The sequence below is a fragment of the Panthera tigris genome, chromosome B4 (assembly GCF_018350195.1).
Source record: "Panthera tigris isolate Pti1 chromosome B4, P.tigris_Pti1_mat1.1, whole genome shotgun sequence".
Lineage (NCBI taxonomy): Eukaryota > Metazoa > Chordata > Mammalia > Carnivora > Felidae > Panthera > Panthera tigris.
The window spans coordinates 11,951,216-11,976,668 of NC_056666.1; the positions used below are offsets into that span (position 1 = coordinate 11,951,216).

The following is a 25,453-nucleotide window of genomic DNA, read 5'->3' on the forward strand; positions in this document are numbered from 1 at the left end:
AGGGCTTCCATGTGGAAGGCGATAACGAGTGCAGAGTGTCAGAGGATGGTTAGAGTAAGGTGGTGTCCATGCAGAAGGGCAGCTCAGGGCAAGGAGTCAGAGGCTTAACAAGGTAAAGAGAGTGTCCATATCAGGAAGTTACCAGCAGTGAGTGTCAGAGGCCAAGTGCATCTGCAGGAGATATGCGATGGTGGCAGTGATGGGAGAATGGATACACACAGGAAGTTGACCAAATAAACAAATATATTAAGGATCATGGAAGCCAGTTTTCTACTGTCAGAGAAAGGAGTTAAAAATATGGAAAGGAAGAAAAATGGAATAAACCCTGTGGTTCATTGTTCTCAATATAATATAAATTATTTTTAAATAATACAGAAATAAATGTAACTGTATGTGACTATCTGTATATGAATATACATCTTTGTCCCAAAAGTCTTAGTGCTATTTCAAGCTTTTATGAACTCAGAAATATACATGTTACATGATTACAAAAAGAAAAAAGAGAGAACAAGAGAGAATTCTTAACTAAAAACTCTCAGCAAACTAGCAATAGAAAGGAATTTCCTCAACCTGATACAGAGCATCTGTGAAAAATCCGCTAACATGAATGTGAAAGACCAACTATTTTCACCTAAGACCACTCTCACCACTTCTATTTAACAAATTACTGAAGGTTCTAGCCAGGGTTAGGCAATAAAAAGAAATAAAACGCATTGAAAAGGGAATATGTAAATTCTACTTATTTATAGCTTACATGATCATCTATCTAGAAAATACAAGTGAATCTATAGCAAAGCTACTAGGACTAATAGGCAAGTTTAGCAAGGTGCAGAATACATGATCAATATACAAAAATCAGTTGTATTCTATGTACTAACAATGAACAATTGGAAATTGAAATTTAAAAAATACCTATTTATAGTTGCATCAAAATACATGAAATACCTAAGAATACATCTCGTTAAAAAATATGTGAAAGAATGTACACTGAAAACTATAAAATATTTACTGAGAGAAATTGAAGAACTTTGAAAAATCATGATATATGCTTTACCAATAGGTCAGGAAACTCAATATTGTTAAGGTGTCAATTTTAAACAAACTGATCTGCAAATTCAATGTAATCCCAATCAAAATCCCAGTGGACTATTCAGTAGAAACTGACAAGCAGATTCCAAAGTTCATACAGAATGCAAAGAACTTGGAATAGCCAAAATAGCTTGAAAAATAAAGAGCAAAGTTTGAAGGCTAACATTAACTCATTTTAAGACTTACTACAAACTTAGAGTAATCAATAAAGCATGCTTTGGTGTGAATACAGACACATAGATCAATGAAACAGAATAAAGAGTGCAGAAATAAGCTCATATATATATATATATATGATTTTCTACAACTATTTTCTTCAAAGATTCAGAAGCAATCCATTGAAGAAAAGCCGTGTTTTGAACAAATGGTGCTAGAACAATTGGGTATCTCTAAGCCAAAAAACAAATAAAAACAAAATAAAAACCTACAATCCATACCTTGCATCACATGCAAAAATTATCTCTAAAGCTTTTAAGAGAAAACCTCTCCTAACTTGGGTTAGACAAAAATTGGGCTTTATCAAAATTTAAAACTTCTGCTTTTCAAAAGACACTGTGAAGAGAATGAAACATCAAGCTATAGACTGAAAGAAAATACCTGCAAAGCATATATGTTATAAAGGATGCATATCTGGACACAAAAGAATATCCAAAACCCAATTTAAAAAAAAGACAAATGACCCAATATAAAAAATGGGTAAAATACTTGAACAGACACTTTACTTGCAGTTAGGTTGGCAACCAATTGAACGGAAAAATACTTAACATTGTTAGTCATTAGAGAAATGCAAATTAAAACCATTGCAAGATATCCCTACAAATCTACCAGAAGAGCAAAAATTAAAGAGACTGACCATACCAAGTACTGCTGAGAATGTGAAGGAATTGGAACTCTCATGCATTGCTGGTGGGAATATAAACAATACAACCACTTTGGAAAACAATTTGACAGTTTCTTCTTTTTTAATTTTTTTAATGCTTATTTATTTTTGAGCAAGAGAGAGAGAGGCAGAATCTGAAGCAGGCTCCAGGTTCTGAGCTGTCAGCACAGAGCCAGACACAGGGCTTGAAGCCACGAGCCACGAGATCATGACCTGAGCTGAAGTTGGACACTCAATCGACTGAGCCACCCAGGCACCCCGACAGTTTCTTAAAAAGCTAAAAATATGATCAGGCCATTCTACTCCAGGTATTTACCCAAGACAATTAAAGCATATTCCATACAAGGACTTGTATATCAATGTCCATAGCAGCTTTATTTGAAATAGCTAAAAACTAGAAACAACCCAAACATCCTTCCACAGGTAAATGGGTAAACTAACTGACAGACAACGAAATATTACTCAGCAGAAAAGGAATGAACTATTAACACACACAAAACATGGAAGTATCTCAAAATAATTATGCCAAGTGAAAGATGCCAGACTCTTAAAAAAGGAGTACATCATATGGTTTCTTTTATACAAAATTCCAAGAAATGCAAACTGATATATAGTATCAGAAATAAGATTAGGGGGTGCCTAGAGCCCAGGGAGAGATTGTGAGAAGGTAGAATTACAGAAAGATATAAAGAAACCGTTGGGGATAATGAATATGCTAGTTATTTTTACTGTGGTCATGTTCTCTTCAGTGTAGTCATGTGTCAAAACTTACCTACCAAAATGTACATTTTAACATATGCAGTTTAGTGTATGTCAATGGTATACAAAGAAAACTATGTTTTACGGACACCTGGGTGACTCAGTCGGTTGAGCGTTCAACTCTTCATTTTGGCTTAGGTCGTGATCCCAGGATCATGGGATCAAGCCCCACATCGGGCTCCACACTCAACCTGGAGCCTGCTTTAAAATTCTCTCTCTCTCTCTCTCTCTCTCTCTCTCTCACACACACACACACACACACACTCTCTTTCTCTAAAATAAGATATAAAAAAACAAAGAAAACTGTTTTAAACTTATTTAATTACTATATTGTGCCATACATGATTCTAGTCAATTTTTAAACTTTGTAAAACTTTCATCAGTTACTCCCCAGTGACATAAAAGATTTCCTTTAAAATTCTAGCTTTCAGGTCATACAAAAAATGAGGGTTTTCCTTTGAGACTCTCATTTGTTTTGCTTTTTTTATTGAGACCTAACTGACATTCCATAAAATTCACCCCTTTAAAGTGTACACTTTGGTGGTTTTTAGTATATTCCAAGGTTGCATAACCATCACTGCTATGTAATTCCAGAATATTTTCCTCACCCCAAAAGGATACACCATACCCATAAACAGTCACTGCCAATTTCCTCTCCCCTCAATCTTTTTTTTAACTAATTTCATTTCATATTTTGTTAGCTGTGAGCTTTTCACAGGTGACCTTTATCACATTGAGGATGTTCCCTCCTTTTTCAAATTTCTAATTTGTTGAATGTTTTTCATTAGAGTATTGGGTTTGCCAAATGTTTTTCTTTTGTCTATTTACGATCATGTGATTTTTATCTTCTAATTTTAGTAAGATGGTGTATTAATTTTCATGTGTTGAACCAATCTTGCATTCCTGGGACAGATTCCACTTGGTTATGGTGTGCAATCCATTTTATATGTTGCTAGAGTCAGTTTGCTAGGGTTTTTTTTTTTTTTTTGAGGATTTTTGCATCTATATTCACAAGAGATAGTGGTCTATATTTTAAATTTCTTGTGATGATAGTGGTCTATATTTTTCATTTCTTGTGATGATGTTTGTTTTGTTTTGGTATCAAGGTAAGACTGGTCTCATTGAATGAATGAGAGTTTCCTCTCATCTTTTTTTTTTTTTCTGGAAGATTTTATGATGCATTGGTATTAGCACTTTAAATGTTGCATAGAATATACCAGTGAAACCATGTGTTCCTGAGCTTTTCTTTGTCAAAAGTGTTTTGATTACTGATTCGATCTCTTTACCTGTTATAAATCCATTCAGATTTTCTGTTTCTTTTTGAGTCAGTTTTAGCAATTTGTGCCTTTTAGGAATTTGTCCATTTCACCTAGGTTATCTAGTTTGTTGGAAGAAAGTTGATTTTATGCATACATGCCAGTTTGATGTGATCTCACAAGAAAAAAATCTAATGGAGATACATCCAGTGACAGATCGGACCAAGCCAGGAAACTTCCCCTAATGGGAACCAAGCCAATGGTCTCAGAAATTCTCATCCATAAAACTGTTCAAACAAACCTTAAAATAAAAATTTATTACTCAAAATTCAAAAAGCTAAGTGTAAACAAGTATAAATAACGAAACTTCCCAATGACATTTTTTTGTTAATTTATAGCACTTGTACTTCTGAAGTTGTTAAAGCCTAAGACTGCACTAAGACTATGGGGACATCCTCACACACACACACACACACACACACACACACACACACAGCCTAGCCTGAAGGAGCTTCCAGTGTCAATTAAAATTAATAATGATAATAATGGATTATAACCTATAGTTTACTATGCATGATAATTGTAATTATAAATACAGTAAAACCTTGGTCTGTAAGCATAATTTGTTCTAGAAATATGCGTGTCATCCAAAGCACTTGTATAACAAACTGAATTTCAAGAACCAATGTCTCACTTGTGATCATGTGACATTCGGCGTCAAATACTACTCATATTGCAAGACATCGCTCATTTATCAAGTTAAAGTTGTTAGAAATGTTTGCTCATGGGGGCACCTGGATGACTCAGTCAATTAGGCAGCTGACTTCGGCTCAGGTCATGATCTCATGGTTTGTGGGTTCGAGCCCCGCGTCGGGCTCTGTGCTGACAGCTCAGAGCCTGGAGCCTGTTTCGGATTCTGTGTCTCCCTCTCTCTCTGCCCCTCCCCCATCTGTGCTGTGTCTCTTTCTCTCAAAAATAAATAAACATTAAAAATTAAAAAGAAAAAAGAAATGTTGTTCATCTTGTGGAACACTTGCAGAACAAGTTGCTCACAACACAAGGTTTTACTGTAGTTTACCATTTACAATAGTAAATCCATGAATGAACACCATTTCAGGAATATTTACCTAGTTACAAATAGCTCCCAACAACATATTTATTTATTACAAAGGACAAAAAGGATAACTTTATAGTTGGAGCAGTCTGGCAGAAACCACCTGAGTAATGGGACATATTGAAATCACGTGACACTTGATAAAACGCAGTGAGAACAACATCACTTCTATCATGTTCCTGCTAAAGGTGTGTAACATAAATATAATAGTGAAGAAATATCAGACAAACCAAACTGAGGAATATTCTACAGAATAATTGGCCTATGGTCTTTGAAAGTGTCAAGTTCACAAAAATCAAATCAAGACCCAGCAGCTGTTCCAGATTGAAGGGGATGGAAAAGACATGCAAAAGAGTAAAAGCAAAGTATGATTCTGAACTGGGTCCTTTTGCTATAAAGGACAATATTGGGACAAGTGGCAAATCTTGAATAGGGCCTGACATTTCAGTGATGGTAACATATCAGTGCTAATTTTCTATTTCTATGCCCTTGATTGTAGGAAATGCACACTAATTAATTTGCAGATAATGGGGCATCATGGACCAATTTATTCTCAAATGGTTCAGGAAAAAAATTTGTTGGTACTTAATCTGCAACTTTTCTGTCCATTTGAGGATGCCTCAAACTAAAAAAAAAAAGGAAAATTAATAAGTGGAATAGTTAAGATGTGTTTAAAAGAGGATTAACAGGAATAATTTTGCCCTTCCAAATATTAAAGTATACTGTACAGCTACAATTCTTGAAATGGTAGTAACTATGCAAGGAGCAACTTGCATATCAGGAGGACTGTTAAAACAGGGCGCCTGGGTGGCTCAGTTGGGTAAGCATCCAACTCTTGATTTTGGCTCAGGTCATGATCTCAGAGTCATGGAATCAAGCACTGCATCAGGCTCTGCACTGAGTGTGGAGTCTGCTTAAGATTCTTTCTCTATCCCTCTGCCCATATTCTCCACTCAAATGCCCTCTCTCTCCCTCTCTAAAATAAAAAATAAAATAATTTTCAAAAATAAAATATTTCAAAAAGGGGAACAAAACAGATCTGTGTTTATAAGAACTTAATATAGTATATGGGAACCACCCAAATTGTCAACAGAGACTGCCTCACAAATTGTCGCACATTTATGTACTCCAGTAGGTTATCACAATTAAACATAAATTTTATAAATTCCAAAGGATGTGCACATGATATAATGTTAAATGAGAGAAGAGTAGAAATGATCTGTGTGCACATGATGGGTTCTTGGGGTGCTGGCAATGTTCCATGTCTTGACCTTGGTGGTAGCCATACAGTCATTAACTCTGTTTCATAAATATGTTCCATGTATTTTCTTGATGTATGTTACAACAAAAGATCTTTAAAAGGACACCAGACCCTTTGTTATACTGGACTATAGTGTAGATATTGAGCTGCTAAGCGGACCAAATTTTAGCACCCTCTTGCACAGATGAGGAACCAAGTTTCAAAAAGTTAAACCATTACTCTCTGGGAACTGATAGGTATCAAGGTCAGGATGTAGACCCCTCTGTGCTTTGGCCACAGCACTACCCTGTGTCCCCAACATTAGTGGTGAGAGAGACAACAGTTATTGTGATTATGTGCCCCAAAAGTGTGTCAGACAGTGCACTTTACACTGGGCACTTTACACATATCAGTCATCTAGCCCTCACAGTAGCCTGCAAAGAGGGTATCATTACTCCCAATTTGCAATTCAGGAAGAAGGACACAATACAGGCAAAGAGTGAGGCTACACTTCAGATCCTAGTGCACTCACTAGACAAACACTAACTAATTAGCAGCTCTGTGTCAGGCTCTGGAAAGATATGGGAGACATAAAGATGCAAGACAGAATCCCTACCCTCTGGGAGCTTACCATCTTGATAAACTCCAAATTTCAACCAGTCCATCTATACCAACTGCTCTTCTCCAATAGGAGTGCCTACTGATTTGCCTGAATACAGTCCCGAGTCAAACGCTTCTCCCGATAGCAAGTTACCTCACCCCAAAGTTAACAAATGAACAAAACACCCCAGCAGCTATCATTCAGAGTGATCCTACCTGAATTAGGTTCAGAGCTTTCTTTTACACTTGCCTGTTCTTTTGTTATTATACATAGAGATTAGACCCAGAAAGATTGACCAAAAACCAACTTAAAAATAAAAGACATTCTTTCTATTATATCACATTTCCTACTTATGCATTGCCTTTCTTGGAGTCTCCCAACGCAGCTATGTAAATGTTAACTCATTCTTCCTTCTGGTATCCTTGGGAGGCAGGAAGCCAATGTTATTTCACAGATAAAGAAGCTAGAGTCCCAAGAGGTGAAATGCCTTCCCCGGGGTCACATAACTACAGGCAGTTGGGGGTGCTGGGAATGGGGTATGGGGTTAAGAATCCCCGCCTGGGGTCCCCTGGCTCCCAAATGGGGCCTCTTTCTTATAAGATAACTTGGTATGTTAAAACAGTTGGAATCTTGCTCTTTAACAGGAATGTTATGGGACTGCTGAGAAAAAAACATTAATGCATGGTACATTTTCAGGAGGAAGGTTTAGAACATGTGGCCATCGCCTACAGTAGTTGAAACTACATCCAATTTGGGGACTAATATTTAGACTAAATGACCCTTCCAGTGACTATGAGTCTATGACAGTTTTGTCCTGTCAGGAGAGGACAGAAACAGGGGCCTAACCTCTTGATAGACATCTTAATCTGTGCCATTTTAAGTATATGCATTTCAGTAAGAAAAACGAGCTAAGTTTGGGGTGGACAAGCACCCCATAACAATGCGCTATGCTGGCTTCCTCACTCTACTGCTTGACGAAGTCACTGCCAATGGCAGTGGCTGGCAAAACAGAAACAGGGAGACTAGTTTATTTTTCAGGTAATCAAGAATTCCTGTTGTAATTTTAAGTCTATCAAATTAAGTTCCCAACATCCTCTTGTGTAAATTTTTAGATACTAAATGGAAATATGAGGCATGGGTTGAGCATTTTATACTCTATACTCTATAGTAATCACTCTATATTTGTTTCAACAAATAACTATCAACATTTACCTTTCAACTACTGTGCATCAGGCACTTTTCAGTCCCTGAGAGTATAGAAATGAATAAAGCAGAGACTATGTGCCCTTGGGGTATACATCCACCAAAAGTCAAACTGGTACCATCGATAAGTTGGGGAAAGAAAAAAAAAGTGCCTTTGAAGACATAACCTTATCTGAGAAAGAACAGCCTTTATCTGAGAAAGCAACTTGAAAATCTTCTAGTTCAACATCCTCTGAAACGCCTTCATTTACATGTTTAAACGTCCTTGTAACTGACAAGGTTAAGGTTAAGCATGCCAGGCCAGTCTCTGAAAGAAAATCTTCCTTTTTCATGTTAGAGTACAACTAACCCTCAGACTGAAAGCAAGGTGGTTTTCATTGACCTTCCTTTCACATCAATGTCCCTGGAATGAAATGGGAAAAAAAAAAAAACAACAACAACAACAAGCCAACGTTAAGGAGGGGTGGAAAGAGGGTATATGTGTGATTATCACAAAGCTGCCATGAGTTTCCCTGAGACAGTGTCAACAGTGGCTCTTTCCCATAGGAAGTGAAATCTCCTGGGGAAGTGTTGGAAGCCACGGAGGCTGAAGTGGAGCAAAGTTCTTAAAAGGGAAGCGCCCCCCTGCTGCAGGGGAGGCCCGCAGCTGGGCCCACTCAATAGACTGCAAATGCAAAACTGCATAGACCGGTTTTCACCTCTGAGCAGTTGCATGATATCTCAGCTCATCAGTATCTGTCAGTATCTGCTGGGGGGGAAGTGCAAAGCCAATGGCATTGCATGCATGGGAAAGTTTACAAAGACTCCAAATATACACACCGCTGTGTGTTTTCAATCTGCTGGCTCAATGTTTTTGCCAGCTGACAGAAGAATTAAAATCCTGTTGAAAAGTTTGCTGGAGAAATGGTCTCTTATTCTGGGGAAAGAGTCTCACAGGCGTTTTGGCTTGGTAGGACATTGTGAGGACTGTTTAGAAATGAATAGAAAGTGTAGAAGTTTGGGTGTTCTTATGTTTACTATGAAAGCATCACATTAAAGGGGTTAACAAATACTGCTCTGAAACATAATTGAAAGCGGATAGCACTGATTATGGCCTTTTTTGGTATCCAACTGATGCATTTTTAACAAAACTCTAAAGGCATTACAATTAGTGGTTTTTCTCTAAGTGATTCTTCACCTGCACTCTGCATTTATTAACCTTTCTATCCCTGCTCTTATTGCCAAGGAATAAGTGGTCAGTATTCTAGCAACTTCTACACCTAAGGTAAAGTACTTTGTACAAGAATATCTGCTTTTTCCAAATTTTCCATTACTGACTTTGTTCCACTTAAAACATTTGTTCCATTTAAAAACATTAAGACTTAGTGCCAGTGACCCCACTTTATACATTACAGCTTTTAAAAATAAGTTTCCAGAGGCACCTGGGTGGCTCAGTTGGTTAAGAGTCCAACTCTTGATTTTGGTTCAGGTCATGATCTCACAGTTCATGGGTTTAAGCCCTGTGTCAGGCTCCATGAGGGATTCTCTCTCCCTCTCTCTCTCTGCCCCTCTCTGCTCCCTCTCTCCCACACGTGCACTCACTCTCTCTCTCTCTCCCTCTTTCTCTCTCTCAAAATAAATAAACTTAAAAAAAAAATAAGTTTCCTGAATCTGCTTTAATAATATGAATACTAGATATAGTGACTGGCACTCATGAGGCGCTCCAAATTTGTTGAATGAATTAATGAATGCACATGTTCTGTAGCTATAAATGTACAACATCAGCTTTCTGAAGTTTGTTCAACACTAAAACTGGTTATTTCATTTAAATGTTCCTGTGTATTGAATTTGTGTGTTTAAAGGGATAGATTATAGCTATGCTATAAAATAACTATAAATATCCTGCTAATTATTTATAAAAATGAGTTATGTGGACATAACTAAGCTTAACATTTACCAATAAAAAGTAGATCTGATCTAACTCTTCTGGAACAACCCTTTAAAGTAAACCAATTCAGAAGCGCCCGGGTGGCTCAGTCGGTTAAGCATCCGACTTCGGCTCAGGTCATGATCTCACAGTTCGTGGGTTTGAGCCCCGCGTTGGGCTCTGTGCTGACAGCTCAGAATCTGGAGCCTGCTTTGGATTCTGTTTCCCTCTCTCTCTGCCCCTCCCCCACTAGCGCTCTGTCTCCCTCTGTCTCAAAAATAAATAAACATTAAAAAAAATTTAAAGTAAACCAATTCAAAGTACACCCGTTCCTTCCCGTCTCTGTGCTCCTCCATTACAACTTGATCTTGTCCCCACCTCCAGATCTTCTCTCAAGACCTGCTCCCTCCACTTCAAGCATCCCTAGGAGTCAATACCCTTCTAGCTCTAGTGCCAGACTTTAGGAAAACTTGGCTTTAAACAATTATGCAACTTTTTTCAACAACAAGTAATGAGAACTTCAACTCACACAAGCTCATGTCCTGTGACCACCATCTCTTAGTCCGTTGCTAAAATGGTTCTGCCCAGAGGCGCAATTCTTTTGCTTGGTTCTCTCTCCTCTTTTCCACGGGGGAGAATGAAGAAAAAATTACAGAGTGATCTGCCCTCAGAGTGGAAGAACTCCCCCATTCCTCAACTTTGTGACTTCCCCACATCTCATCACTCAATGGGTAGATTCTCCTCCAATAAGAAGGATATTGAAAAGGGATGGGATTCTTCCGTCCTTTCTACTTTTCTATTCCTCTACCCCCTCCTTCCTCCCTACCCTCCCACAAGAGATGAAGAGTTGCTAATTTTATTGATAAGAGCATAGGACATTCACTAGGTCCCATCTACCAGTAAGTAGGTTCTTGGTGCCTTTAAGGGCCACCAAGAACTTCTTTCTCTTCAGCCTCCTCCTGTGCAGGCTGTGCGAAAGATCAATTCTCAGGGCATTCATCTCTTTGTTTCCCACCTCTTTCACACCTATAATGGCATGCTAAGACAGGTGTGGGGACCCAGACTTCTTTCTAGCTCTCTCCCTCCCCAAAGTTTGACCTGAGTGGGTTGTGCCAAGATTTAGATTCAGGGTGAAAAGTAGAAAACTCCTCTTAGACCATAAGCCAAACACACATGCTTCAACTCAGCTTTCACCAGAAAGTGCAGCATTGTCTGCTACCAGGGCCTGCCCAGCTATATTTATGGCAGTACAGGGGACCTCTTAGTATATGAGTGTACAATATCTGACTTGTTTAAGAGAAGCAAAGTCATCATAAAGCAAACCTATGTATTAATAAACTGACTTCTGATGAAATTAATCTCTAACCAAAGCCCCTCCCTTTCAAGATATCAATATCTTCCTCACCATTATAGCAGATAATAAAGTCAAATACAGTAGAAGCCTACTGTGAAAAGAAATTGTAAATACTGCAAAAGATACAGAATTTCATTAGTTGATTAAAGAAATACTATACAACTATTTGAAATATATGCAAAGCCAGAAATAAATGATATAGCATAATTTGCCAGTTAACAAAGAGAAAATAAACAAGAATGATAACATAAAAGATACTTTCAAAATAAAGATATTCAGGGGGCACCTGGGTGGCTCAGTCTGTTGAGCGTCCAACTCTTGATTTCAGCTCAGGTCATGATCTCACAGTCATGGGATTGAGCCCCACACTGGGATCCACACTGAACATGGAGCCTGCTTGGGAGTCTCTCCCTCTCTCTCTGCCCCTCCCTGGTTCAGTCTCCCCCCCACCCCACCTCTTAAATAAATAAGCATTTAAAAAATAAATAAAGATATTCAACTGTCAATAGATTCACAAAGTGCTTGGGAAAAATTAAATACAACTTTTGACTATTTTTACAAAAATAGCTCTTTTGTGATAATATGGCAAAAGTTCAACATAATGTAAAGGATATTCTATCCTGCTATTGCACAATTTTATCCAAAAATTATTAGCCTCCCAGGGCACCTGGGTGATTCAGTTGGTTGAGCGTCCAACTCTTGATTTCAGCTCAGGTCATGATCTCATGGTTCTTGGAATCAAATGACAATGCAGAGCCTGTTTGGGATTTTTCTCTCTCCCTCTCTCTGCCTCTTCCCTACTCACACTCTTTCTATCTCTCAAAATAAGTAAACATTAAATAAATAAATAAATAAATAAATAAATAAATGAAATAAAAATTATTAGCTTCATGATTGGTTTATCTATTGCTGCATAACAAACCAGCCACATATTTAATAATTTAAAAGAATGAGAACATAACATTTCTCACAATTCTATTAGTTAATCTGGTAGCTCTTCCACTTCATATGATATTGTCTAAGATGCTGGATTGATAAGAAAATCCAACATGGCGTCATTCACATGGCTGAAAGTTGGTGCTAGCCATTGGCTGGGCGTTTAGCTTGAAGTGTTTTCTGGGACCTCAGTTCTCCTCCATATGGTTTCTTGGGCTTTTCATAGTTTGGTGTCTAGGTTTCAGGAAGTATTGCTCCAAGAGAGCAACTCCCAATGTACAAGTGCTTATCAAGTCCTCAGTTGCATCAAATTTGCCAAATTCCCATTTTCCAAAACTTGCCATGTGGCCAAGCCCAGAGTCAATAAGAAAGGGAATACCAGAAGGTAAGTTTCACTAAGGACCACCAAAGTACAGTCCACAAAGCACCCTCTGGCCTCTAATGTGTCCTGCCCTTCCCACATTCAAAATACACTCACCCTCTCCAAAGCTCTCAAGGTCTTATCTCATCAAGTACAGAATCTCATCATCTAAGTCAGGTCTAGATGCGATCAAGGTCTCCTGAGTGGAGTTCTTTTTGATCTGAAGACGTGTCAACTAAAGACACAAGTTTTCTGATCCTCACACAGTCAACATACAATGAAGAGGCAAGGAAAACTTCAATAGGTACTTCTACTCAAAAAGGTTGAAAATGGGAAAAACACAGCAGTTACTGGTCCATAGCAATTTTTAAATCCAGCCAGACACATATAGGCAGTGTTTTTTGTTTTGTTTTGTTTTGTTTTGTTTTGTTTTTTATCATGACCTAGTTCAATTTCCTGAGAGTGATTTTCTGTGGCTCTTACCTCTACCCTCTGTGCTCTAGACTTTGTTCTGAGCTATCCTTATTTTTCCAAGAGAAATGACCCAGGCTTGCATCTAAACTTCTTTCCTTGGCTTGCTTCCTCCTCCCCAGACGAGTTTGAGGATCTTAAGGCACCTTCTTATTTTGAATTTGTCTCTGTCCTTTTAATCTAGGCCAGTATAATTTCAGTACATACTTTGCATTTTTATGTATCAAATTATAACTCACCCTAATAAACAAAATCACACACACAAATCTCTTCAAGACAATCCTTTCTCTGTTTAGGGAGTGCAAATCAGAATCCCATGGGAAAATACTCTTTAGCTTCTTGGAAATATCTTTGTCTGAGAGGATCTTTGAGATACTCCTTATGTCTTTCAGATCCCATAACACAGACCTGAACCCTGAAGACATATTTTACTACCAACACCTTGGATTTCATCTTCAAATGAAGGTCATTTCATACTTTGAGAAATTTTTTTGTAGAGACTGAGGGTGAAAAACAATTTTATTAACAAACCCACATGTTTAGAGCCTCTTTAGTTCTAAGTTCTGCTTGAAATCTGAACAGTTCCTTCTTTGGTTCAGCTTGTTCCCCCTGTACTTTACCACAGGAGCAAAAAGAAGCCAGTGGCACTTTCCACATCCTTCCCAGAAATCTCCTTAGTCAGATCCACAAGTTCAGTAGGTACTCTCTCTGTTTCCTGGAATACCACAAGCAAACAGTTTTGATCATTGTTCTGCCAACATATAACTCACGTTCTCTGTTCTTCAGCTTCCAATAGGAATTTCCTCACTGCCCTTCCAGACTCCACTAACAGTCTTTCTGTAGTTCCTCCAAATTTCTCCCTTCCTTCTACCAGACTCAAAATCAATGCCAGGTCATAGTTTCTGTTTTAGTTATCTGTTGCTGCATAACAAACCACCCCCCACTTACCACAATTTATTACTTCCTTTTTTTAATGTTTATTTTTTATATATAGAGAGAGTAAACAGGGGAGGGACAGAGAGAGAGGGAGATAGAGAATCCAAGGCAGGCTCCAGGCCCTGAGCTGTCAGCACAGAGCCCAATGGGTAGCTCGAACCCACAAACTGCGAGATCATGACCTGAGCTAAAGTCAGACACTTAACCGACTGAGCCACCCAAGTACCCCACAATTTATTACTTCTTACATCTCTGTGGGTTGACCCAGAAGTTATTATCCTCCACATGCTGTAGGCTTGAAGTCAGAATGTCTAGAAAACCTAAAACGGACTCACCTAGGGGCACCTGGGTGGCTCAGTCAGTTGAGCGTCCGACTTCAGCTCAGGTCATGATCTCACAGCTTGTGAGTTCGAGCCCCACGTCGGGCTCTGTGCTAACAGCTCAGAGCCTGGAACCTGCTTCTGCTTCTGTGTCTCCCTCTCTCTCTCTGCCCCTAACCCACTCACATTCTGTCTCTGTCTCTCTCAAAAATAAATTTTAAAACTTTAAAAAATAATTAAAAATAAAATAAAAAATAAAATGGACTCACCTCCGTGGCTAGAAATCAGTACTGGCTACTGACTAGCAGCTCACTTGGAGTTGGCTAGAGGGCCTCACTTCTCCTCCACGTGGGCTTCTCTCATGATTGCTCATGTTTTCTCATAGCATGGTGGATGGGTTCCTAGAAGCATCCCAAGATAATAAGGCCCAGTGTGCAAGGACTTACCAGCCTTTTACTTGCATCACCCTCGCTAATGTTCTACTGGCCAAAACTAGTAACATGGCCAAGCCCAAAATCAATATGTAAGGAACTAATAAGAGTACAAATACAAGGAAGCTTGGTTCGTTGAGCACCACCAAAGTTAACAGTGTACCACAGCCCTAAAACTAACACATGTTTTTGTTTGAGCAAATGATTAGTGCATAACTGTCATTATAAAACTATGTGGTTGGGGCGCCTGGGTGGCTCAGTCGGTTAAGCGTCCGACTTCGGCTCAGGTCACGATCTCACGGTCCGTGGGTTTGAGCCCCGCGTCGGGCTCTGTGCTGGCAGCTCAGAGCCTGGAGCCTGCTTCAGATTCTGTGTCTCCCTCTCTCTCTGGCCCTCCCCCGTTCATGCTCTGTCTCTGTCTCAAAAATAAACATTAAAAAAAATAATAATAAAAAATAAAACTATGTTGTTAATTATAAGGCAAAATAAATTTGTTTTTATAAATTTTGATTTTAGTTTTCCAAAATCATACCTATCAACCCTGTTTTACTTTGTCTACTATGACATTTTGGTCCTCACTTTAAGTGGATTCCATTTAAGTGGACTTTTTCTGGTTATTTTGTTTCCCCTTTAGTTTTTGTGCCTTAGTTTCACTGTCAGGTCAAGAACCCTTTGCAGAGGAGGAGTGAGTCATAAAATGGAATTTGGGCATCATTGGTCCTTGGAAATAATACCATCATAATAGCACCCACACATCAACCCTCATGATGAGATATATTTTTTTTAACTTTCCTCATGAAGAAGAATTAAATACTCATTCTTAGTCATTATAGTCTTAAATAGTCATTAAATAGTAAGCCCAGAAGCTTACTAGGCACCAATAACCATTTGCCTTGAAATTACATACAATAGTACCTTCCTCATCAAGTCTTAATGACCTACAGCTTTTACAAACTGCTTCTGTATGAGAGTTCTACAGAAATTAGATCTGAAAGGCCTATAGATGTTACAAAGAACATGCGAACAAAGGTATACTTTTTAAGTAGAGGTTTAATTTTGATCTCTGCTACATGTTTAAGTTTTAAATGAAACTTTAGTAAGAGTACATTGTGTTTTATAATACTGTGCAGTCTACACTTAGCATTGGATAGCTGGGATATGACTTCTTTACATAATGATAGAAAAAATCTCAAGTGCTTGAATTCACTGAGACTTAGGAAACAGTCTTTTTCATTCTTATTTAATCCTTGATGAAATTACATAATTTGTTTTAAAAAGGGGGGGTGGCTGCAAGTCTAACCAAAAAGTATACATGCTGATCATTTTGTTTTTCTTCCAGGAGATTCTTAGTTTAATCATATAATAGTCAATGTAACATAAGCTTCCTTTTTTTTTTTTTTAACACCAGCATAACTCTGACAGGTAGTGTAACTGAAACTAATCAAAATGCTCCACAGAGTCAATGATTTCAACAGTGCTGTTTTGGGCCTCCCAAGGGTGTTGTTACCTATTTTTTCATTTCCTTTTCTTGAACAGATCTATCATTTTACCAGGCCCAAACTTTCCGTTCATCTATCTTCATAAGCAATTAACAAAGGATGCCTCCTCTTGGCACTTTGTCATTTTGACTTCAGTTTCCATGGCAATCTCAAGTCATTTTTAAAGGACCTGTAAATGTTGCTTCAATATGAGCTCTGTTTCTGGAAACTTGAAAACAAAACTGCCAAAGGCAAACCAGCTGGCCTGTCACCAAGGGGGAAGGTAGGACCTTTATTAGGGATGAGTTTGTGAGAAGCATCAGCTCCTGGGTTCACAGGTGAATCTCACTAGTGATTCCTCTTGCTAAAAGACATTTCCCAGAACCCAAAATACACCTCAGGAGGTAATATGCTCTACAGCAAACTCTTTCAACAAATGGATACTGTCTTATTTTAAAGAACCTAACGAGAAAGAGATTGGATAGCTTCCTTCAGAAAAAGTTTCCCATTAGTCATGATTTATCAGGAATTTCTTCACATCCCTTAATATTATGAAGTCTTCCCCTTTGTCTCTTTTCTCTGAATTCTCACTACGTAAAACACTGACTACTCATTCATTCACAGCCACCATTCATTGGGTAGCCACCATGTGCCCTTATTATATATCAATACTCTACTGGGTAGTTCATCATTCATCGCTATGATCTTACAAAGTAAATATTATTAGCCCTATTTCATTGATAATGAATTAAAGCAATAGTTCAGAAAGGCAATATTAACTCACCCAAGTTCTAGTCATACAGCCAGTAAATGCTGGAGCCAGCATTTAAACCTCATGTTCTATCTTCTCAATTAGTGATGGAAGCCAAGGTCAACACTCCTCTTAGGGAGATATTATTATTCTGCAGGAGAATGTTTATCACATGTTTGACTAGGACCCCTTGGCTTACATGGCCAGGTTGATGCACTAGACAGTGTCACAATGCCACTAAGTCAGTGGACTAGCTCAGAACAGAATTTAGAACACATGTGACCCAGACCACCCAGACACTTGAAGAACCTTATTGGGATTTCAAGTTCATTTTTTTCTAATGTGAGTACTCAGTTCTCAGTTAATACAGCACTCACAGATGATAGAAACAAACCAAACCTCTAGGGATTTAAATGGCTTGTCCAATTTCACACACACACACACTCACACACACACACACAGGGTATATTGGAGTGAATTTGTAGATTACTGCCAATCCCTTGGCTCCATCCACTAAATAACTGATTTGGGTTGAAGTCTTAGGAAGATGAATTGATGATATACAAATACACACATACAGGAAATAGAAGGATAGTAAAATCCAAAGGGCACTGTCTATCCAATAGTCAAATCTACAAAAACCAAGATGCTGCCTTTTCACAAATAAGGTATTGTTCCAGATATTTCTGGACTATAAATGACTTGAGGACAGAAAACAGTTTCTCAGTCCCCACCACACAATATCACCCTGCAAAATGGCAGCCATACTGTCAACTCTCAACAGATATTGATGGGATAATTGTATAATAATGTATGGGATTTCCCTCTGATTTAGAATGACCTGTTCTACAACTAAACCAGGTGTGCAGGTGTGTGATCAAGGATGAAAGTGGAGGCAGATGAGTTACCAGCCTCTCCCCCTGTACTGCTGTGGTGTTCTCTGACACCACTGCCTCTACCACAGATTCCACCTCTAACTTTCAAAGTTCTGGAAATTTCCATGGCATGAGAAATCTGTTTTGACACTGCCTCAAAAATCATTTTCATTTTGTTCATTTGAATTCAAAGCAAGAAGGACCAAAAGAAATACTACAAAACCCAGTCTTCTCATCATTTGAGGATGCCCAAGTAGAGAGCACCGCTGCTCTCTCCATTTCTGGGTGGTAACCTTACAGACAGAGCCTTTACTAGGTGGAAGTGGCCTCTGCATGTCTTCAGTGTATTTTGCTCCTGTTTTTGCTCTAGCTTGTCCCACATTATTTTTTCTTCTAATTTCCTGAAAGCTAGACAAAGGAAACTCACTTTTTGGCATGACTGCTATCATGGTCTAGTAACTTGGTTCTGGACTGAATGACAATGTGTTTCAAAAAACACTTTGCTAGCTTCCTGCATTATGTGACCCTTTCAAAAAGTATCAATTTTTCTGTGGTTCCACATTGTCACTCTGGTTAGACCTGTGATCTTCTCAAGGACAAAAGATATCATGCTTATATATGTTCCATTAAACCAAGATTATTCTGCTTGTTTTATTCATATTAAGAAATGGCCAGGAATGCCTGGGTGACTCAGGTGGTTGAACATCCTACTCTTGATTTCGGCTCAGGTTGTGATCTCCTGGTTCATGGGATCAAGCTCCACATCGGGCTCTGTGTTGACAGCATGGAGTCTGCTTGGGATTCACTCTGTCCTTCTCTCTATGCCTTTCCCCAGCTCACACTCTCTCTGTCGCTCTCTCTCAAAATAAAAAAAAATTTTAAGGGCCATCCTGGGGTGCCTGGGTGGCTCAGTCAATGGAGCATCCATCTCTTGATTTCAGCTCAGGTTATGATCCCAGGGTTGTGGGATCAAGTCCCACATCAGGCTCCATGAGCATGGAGCCTGCTTAAGATTCTCTCTCTCTCTCTCTCTCTCTCTCTCTCTCTTCCCCTCCCTCCCTCTGCCCCTCTCCTCCTCTCTCTCTCTAAAAAATATTTTTTTTAATTTAAAAAAGAAAGGGCTTGGGGCACCTGGGTGGCTCAGTCAGTTAAGCATCCAACTTCAGCTCAGGTCATGATCTCATGATTCATGAGTTTGAGCCCCACATCAGGCTCTGTGCTGACAGCTCAGAGCCTGGAGCCTGCTTCAGATTCTGTGTCTCCCTCCCTCTCCCCCTTCCCCACTCTCTCTCCCTCTCGCTCTCGCTCTCTCTCTCTCACTCTCAAAGAAATAAACTTAAAAAAAAAAAGAGGGTGATGTCTATAAAGCTTCATTAAAAAGGGGGGGGCATATTATCCAAAAGCATTTTTTTAAATATCAAGAATACCAAGGAGCTCCTAAATATATAAAGCAAATATTAACAAACCTAAAGGAAAAAGCAGATAGCAATATAATAATAGTAGAGGACTTCAATACCCCACTCTCATCAACAGATAGATCATCCAGACAAAATCAGTAGGAAACATTAGACTTGAATGACACATTAAACGAGATGGACTAACAGACATTTATAGAACCTTTCATCCATCCAACAACAGCAGAATACACACTCTTCTCAAGCACACATGAAACATGCTCCAGGATAAATCATATGTTAAGCCACAAAAAAGTCTTAATAAATTTGAGATTGAAATTATATCAAACATCTTTTCCAACCACTGTGGTATGAAACTACAAATTAATTAAAAGAAGAAAACTAGAAATTTAACAAATATATGGAGATCAAATTACATGCTATTGAAAAACCAATGGGTCAAATAAGAAATCAAAAGACAAACCAAAAAATACCTTGAAACAAATAAAATGAATCACACCATAGCAAAACTTACGGGATACAACACCTACATTAAGAAGAAAGACCTCAAATAAATAACCTGACAAGGAACTAGAATAATATTTTAGAAACCAAGCCCAAAGTTAGTAGAAGAAAAGAAATGAAGATCAGAGTGGAACTAAATGAAATAGAAATGAAAAAGACAATAGAAAAAATAAAACCAAAAGCAGGGGTTTTTTTGAAAATGCGAACAATATAGATGAATCTTTAGCTAGACTAACCAAGAAAAAGAAAGGACTCAAGTAAATAAAATTATAAATGAAGGGGAGACATTACAAGTAATACCATACAAAAAAAAGGATTGTATGAGATACTGTAAACACCTACAGTAAAACTTTAGATTGCGAGTAACCTGTTCTGCGAGTGTTCCATAAAACGAGCAAACATTTCTAATAAATTTTAACTTGACGAGTGATGTCTTGCAATGTAAGTAGTACCTGACACCAAATATCACATGATCACTACCGAGCCAATGGTTCTTGAAATTCACTTTTATATATGAGTGCTTTGGATTACAAGCATGTTTCTGAAACAAATTATGCTCACAAACCAAGGTTGTGCTATATAGCCTATATATCTCAACAACTTTGACAACCTATAAAAAATTAATAAATTCCTATGAATATACAACCAACCAAGACTGAATCATGAAGAAATAGAAAATCTGAACAAACCCATTCCTAATAAAAAGATTGAATCATCAATCAAAAACTTCCAATGAAGAAAAGTCCAAAATCATATGACTTTATGGAAGAATTCTATCACATATTTAAATAAAAATTAATACCAATCCCTCTCAAATTCTTTTAAAAATAGAAGGGAATATTTTCAAACTCATTTTATGAGGCCAGCAATACAAGGACAGTACAAGAAAATTATAGGCCAATATCCTTGATGAACTTAGATGCAAAAAATACTCAACAAAATGTTAGCAAACCAAATTCAGCAATACATTATCAGGATTATACACCACAATCAAGAGGTATTTATTTCAGGGATGTAAGAATGGTTCAATATCCACAAATTAATCAATATGATACAACACTTTAACAAAATGAAGGTTAAAAATTATATGGTCATCTCAATGCATTTGATAAAAGTCAACATCTATTCATGATAAAAACTTCCAATGAAGTGAGTGTAGAGGGACTAATTCAATATAATATAGGCCATATATGACAAACCCATAGCTTGTACTCATGCTCAAAATCATATTCAATGGTGGAAAATTGAAATCTTTTTTTCTAAGACCAGGAACAAAACAAGGATGTCCATTTTCACTATTTTTATTCAACATAGTACTGTAAGTGCCAGCCATAGCAATCAGACAAGAAAAAGAAATGAAAGGCATCCAAATTGGAAAAGAAATAGTAAAACTGTCTCTATTGAAGAAGAGAAAAATAAATGGAAAGATATTCAGTGTTGATGGATTGGAAAAATTAATATTGCTAAAATGCCCAACTACCCAAAGCAATCTACAGATCCAGCACCAATTGTACAATGGCATTTTTCAGAGAAAGAGCAAACAATCCTAACATTTGTAGGGAAGAGAACTGTGTGGAATAGAGTAGCCAAAGCAATCTTGAGCAAAAAGAACAAAGCTAAAGGCATCACACTTCTTGATTTCAAACTATATTACAAAACCTTAGTAATCAAAACGGTATAGTATTGGCATAAAAACAGGCACATACATGAATGGAACAGAATAGAGAGTCAGGAAAAAACCCACCCATATATGGTCGATTAGTTTATGACCAAGAATACGCAACAGGAAAAGGACCATTTCCTCAATAAATAGTGTTAGGAAAACTGGACAGCCACATACAAAAGAATAAAATTGGACCACTTTCTTATACCGTACACAAAAATAAACTCAAAATGGTCTAAATAGTTGTATATAAGGCCTAAAACCATAAAATTCCTAAAAGAAAGCATACGAGGTAATCTCCTTGACATCAGTCTTGGAAATGGTGTTTTTTATTTGACACCAAAAGCAAAAGCAACAAAAGCAAAAACAAACAAGTGGGACAACATCAAACTAAGCTCAGCAAAGGAAACCATCGATAAAACGAAAAGGCAACCTACCAAATGGTAGAGAATATTTGCAAATCATACAAATGATTAGAGGTTAATATCCAAAATAAATAAAGAATTCATACAACTCAATACAAAAAAAAGCTGTCAAATTAAAAAATGGGCAAAGAATACGAACATTTTTCCAAAAACATACAAATGGCTAATAGATACATGAAAAGATGTTCAGCATCACTAATCATCAAGGGAATGCAAATCAAAAACACAATGAAATATCACCTCAGACCTGTTAGAATGGCAATTATCAAAAATATAACAAATAAGTGTTAGTGAAGATATAGAGAACAGGAAATCCTTGTACACTGCTGGCAGGAATGTAAATTGGGCAACCACTATGGAAAACAACATGGAGGTTCCTCAAAAAAATTAAAAATAGCACTACCATATCATCTAGCAATTCCATCTCTGGGTATTTATTCAAAGGAAACAAAATTGGTATCTCAAAAACATATATGCACCCCCATGTTCACTGTAGCATCAGTTGCAATAGCCTAAACACAGAAATCACCTAATGGTGCATTGATGGATGAATGGGTGAAGAAAATGTGAACTATAAATATTATAATTTTTGTATATGGAATAATGGAATATTACTTAGCCATAAAAAAGAAGGACATCTTGCCATTTGGGACAACATGCATGGACCTCAAGGACATTATGCTAAGTGAAATAAATCAGACAGGGAAAGAAAATACTGTTGTGATCACTTATACATGGAATCAAAAAACAAAAACCAAACTCATAGAGAAGAGATTGTGGTTGCCAATGGCAGTGGGTAGAGGGATTGGCGAAATGGGTGAAGGTCATCAAAAGATACAAACTGCCATTTATGAGATAAATTAAGTCCTGAGGATTTAATGTACAACATGGTGACCACAGCTCACAATACCGTATCATGTATTTGAAAGTTGCTGAGAGTGTAGATCTTAAAAATTCTCATCACACGAAAAAAAGTGCTTCTAACTATGTGTAGTGATAGGTGTTAACTAAACTTATTGTGGCAACCCCTTAGCAATACATACATATATTGAAATCATTACCATGTAATGAACACAATGTATATGCCCCTTATATCTCAATAAAATATATATTATTTTTTTAAAAAAGAAAAGAACAACAACTATGGTCACCATTCACATACCATTCATGGTTCCTTGATTTCAGGTGTGCTGGAATTGGAACCACTTGGGAATACAGTTCAGAAAATGGACTTGAGTGGAAATACATACGCAAACAAAACCTTTTCCCCTACGGAGAAGAGAAAAAGGAGCTGAAGTGTCTAACAGCTACCAGGAAGTGCCCGTCAACCAGCGTGAATAAGAAAAAGGAGAACAAGGGAAATAGATTGCCCTCAGGAAGAGAGGTATTATCATGAACCCTACTTTATCTCTTTTGAACTGTGGACATCCATGAACTTAGCAGTATTTCCAAAACATTTTTAAAAACCCATAAAATAAATAAATTTCAGGTAAACTCTACCAAACTTGGCAAACAGAAACCTCCTTGCCAAAGGGTTTAAATTGGACAATTTCTAGAAAACCATGCTCCCTCTAAGCTAGACAGAAAGTAAAGGACTCACATATGTTGAGAACCTTTATCACACAAGGAATGGCCATATGTTTATATGATACTTAATTTTTTCTTTGTTAAATTATTTTCACAAAAAATTTCAAATGTACCCCCCCAAAAATAACTCCCAGCTGCCAGTCATCCAGCTTCAATAATCAATGACATTCTGCCATACTGTTTAACAACAGTAACTTTTTTCTTAAGCTAGATTAAAACAAGTCCCTGTGTTCAAGTTATTTTGCCACTAAATACTGCAATAGGCATGTAAAAAGAAAAGAATATTCTGGCACGTAACCATAACGCTGTTAGCACACCCAACAAATTAATCATCTAATACCCAACTTCATAAAAGTTCCCCAAATATCTAAAGCAATCTTTTTTGCCATAAGTTTAGTTAAAACAGTGTATAAGGTATTATGCGTCTTAGGTCTCTCTTGTATTTCTTTCACACTACAACATTCTCCTCCCTTTGCCCTGTTCATCCCATGCCATTGGGTAGTTGAAGACACTGGATCCATAGTCTTGAAGAAATTGCCAAACTCTGAATTTGGTTGCAAAGCCATTTCTTAAGCTTCGAACACTCTGGCCAGCTGAGATATCCCAGAGGAGTGTACCTTGGTCTTGTGGGCACTGTCTTTCCATTTGTTTAGAGAAACTGGCAAGTGTATAACCTGAGTGTCCACACGACCCTGTTCTCCTAGATCCAGGTGGAGGGATGAAACTGATCACTTAGAACCCAGAGACACAGCTTTTCCTGGAGAGGTCTCTCTCTAATAGATTTCACAGGCAAGCTGGAGGACCAGAGGAGTGTCCCCACAATTCAGTTATGGGAAAGAGCAGCCTGGGCCTGTGTAGGGGCTCTTCTAGGAAAGAACAAAAGTTGATTGTTGAAGGTTGGGGGGGGTACTATTTATTTCCAGAAGAGGAAGCTCCTATCACAGACAAATATACAGGACTTGCTGAGGCTTAGAAGTAGGGGCTTAACATCTCTTGTTGGAAAGACACGTAGCAAGAGGCAGCCTGGGGTGTGCTCAGATGCATTTGTTTCTGTCTACCCGGCCCCATTCCTTTCTTTGTATTTGCAGACACAGAGCCCAGGATCTGAAGATTAGAAACACTAATCAGGATGATGTTTGTACAGCATCTTGTTCCAGGCGGCTTGGAGCATTTGGCAGGTGGCATCTTGCTCAAGACACTAGAACTCCCAGGTGGGAGGGATTTATGGACTGGCAAGGGGGCCTGCTCTATGCACCTCGCCCAGTAGCTCAGTAGCCCCTATGGCCCGTTTTGGCCACCCCTTGCACACCTGTTCTCAAGGTGACTCCTTTAGTTTCAACCTGGGCTACTTGTGAGGGTCCAGTTCCCTCACCACAATCTAAGCGAGACGGAACCAGAGCCCCTTGGAGTAATGAGAAATGAAACTCCAAGATACACCGTTTGATGAACTGTCTGGGAGAACAGCTCAAACGCAAATATGCCTGTGCCTCAGGTGCAATGAGCAAACACTGGCTCACTGTCAGCTTCATGCCAGGCTTCGAGCTTAGCACGGGGGTGTAAAGAGCATATTCCAGACCTGGCCTCTGGCAGCTGTGAGTCTGGGCACAGCTGTGTTCTATCTATCTCTGATCTGTTTCTAAAAAGTACTTCCCTAATGGATTACAATGTAAATTTTTAGTCTGTAAATTATGCTCTTGTTCAGAGTGCCTCGTGCTATAAATAGATGATAAATAATTTGGGATAGTTATGTGGTATCTTTTGCCTAGGACTTTAAAGCATTTCACAAACACTGCCCATGAATAGTAAATTAATTAGTATATTAATTCCTTGTTTACAAAAGGATGATAGCCACATGGGGATTAGAGTCAACTGATGGATGTCAGAGTAAAAACCTGACT

At 38.1% G+C, this 25,453-nt stretch overlaps 1 protein-coding gene and 1 long non-coding RNA gene across 13 annotated transcripts in view; one reads left to right on the top strand and one right to left on the bottom strand.

Annotated features, from left to right (window-relative positions):
• The window catches only part of CCDC3 (coiled-coil domain containing 3), a 143,081-nt gene extending 125,787 nt beyond the window's left edge, over nt 1-17,294 (bottom strand). For 10 of the 12 annotated variants that reach the window (XR_006219612.1, XR_006219611.1, XR_006219608.1 and 7 more), the window contains exons 1-2: nt 17,120-17,294; nt 14,696-14,827 (exon numbers count right to left, since the gene is read on the bottom strand). The gene's annotated coding sequence lies outside the window, so the exon portion shown is untranslated. Of the gene's footprint in view, nt 1-10,577; nt 10,669-13,671; nt 13,886-14,695; nt 14,828-17,119 lie in introns of those variants that run through there. The other 2 variants (XM_042991061.1, XR_006219613.1) reach the window with 2 other exon arrangements.
• Nucleotides 17,295-17,300: 6 nt separating this feature from the next.
• Nucleotides 17,301-24,728, top strand: LOC122240219. The gene is made up of 3 exons (XR_006219615.1): nt 17,301-17,428; nt 23,154-23,352; nt 24,644-24,728. It is a non-coding gene; the product is annotated as an uncharacterized LOC122240219 (long non-coding RNA).
• The last annotated feature ends 725 nt before the right edge of the window (nt 24,729-25,453 follow it).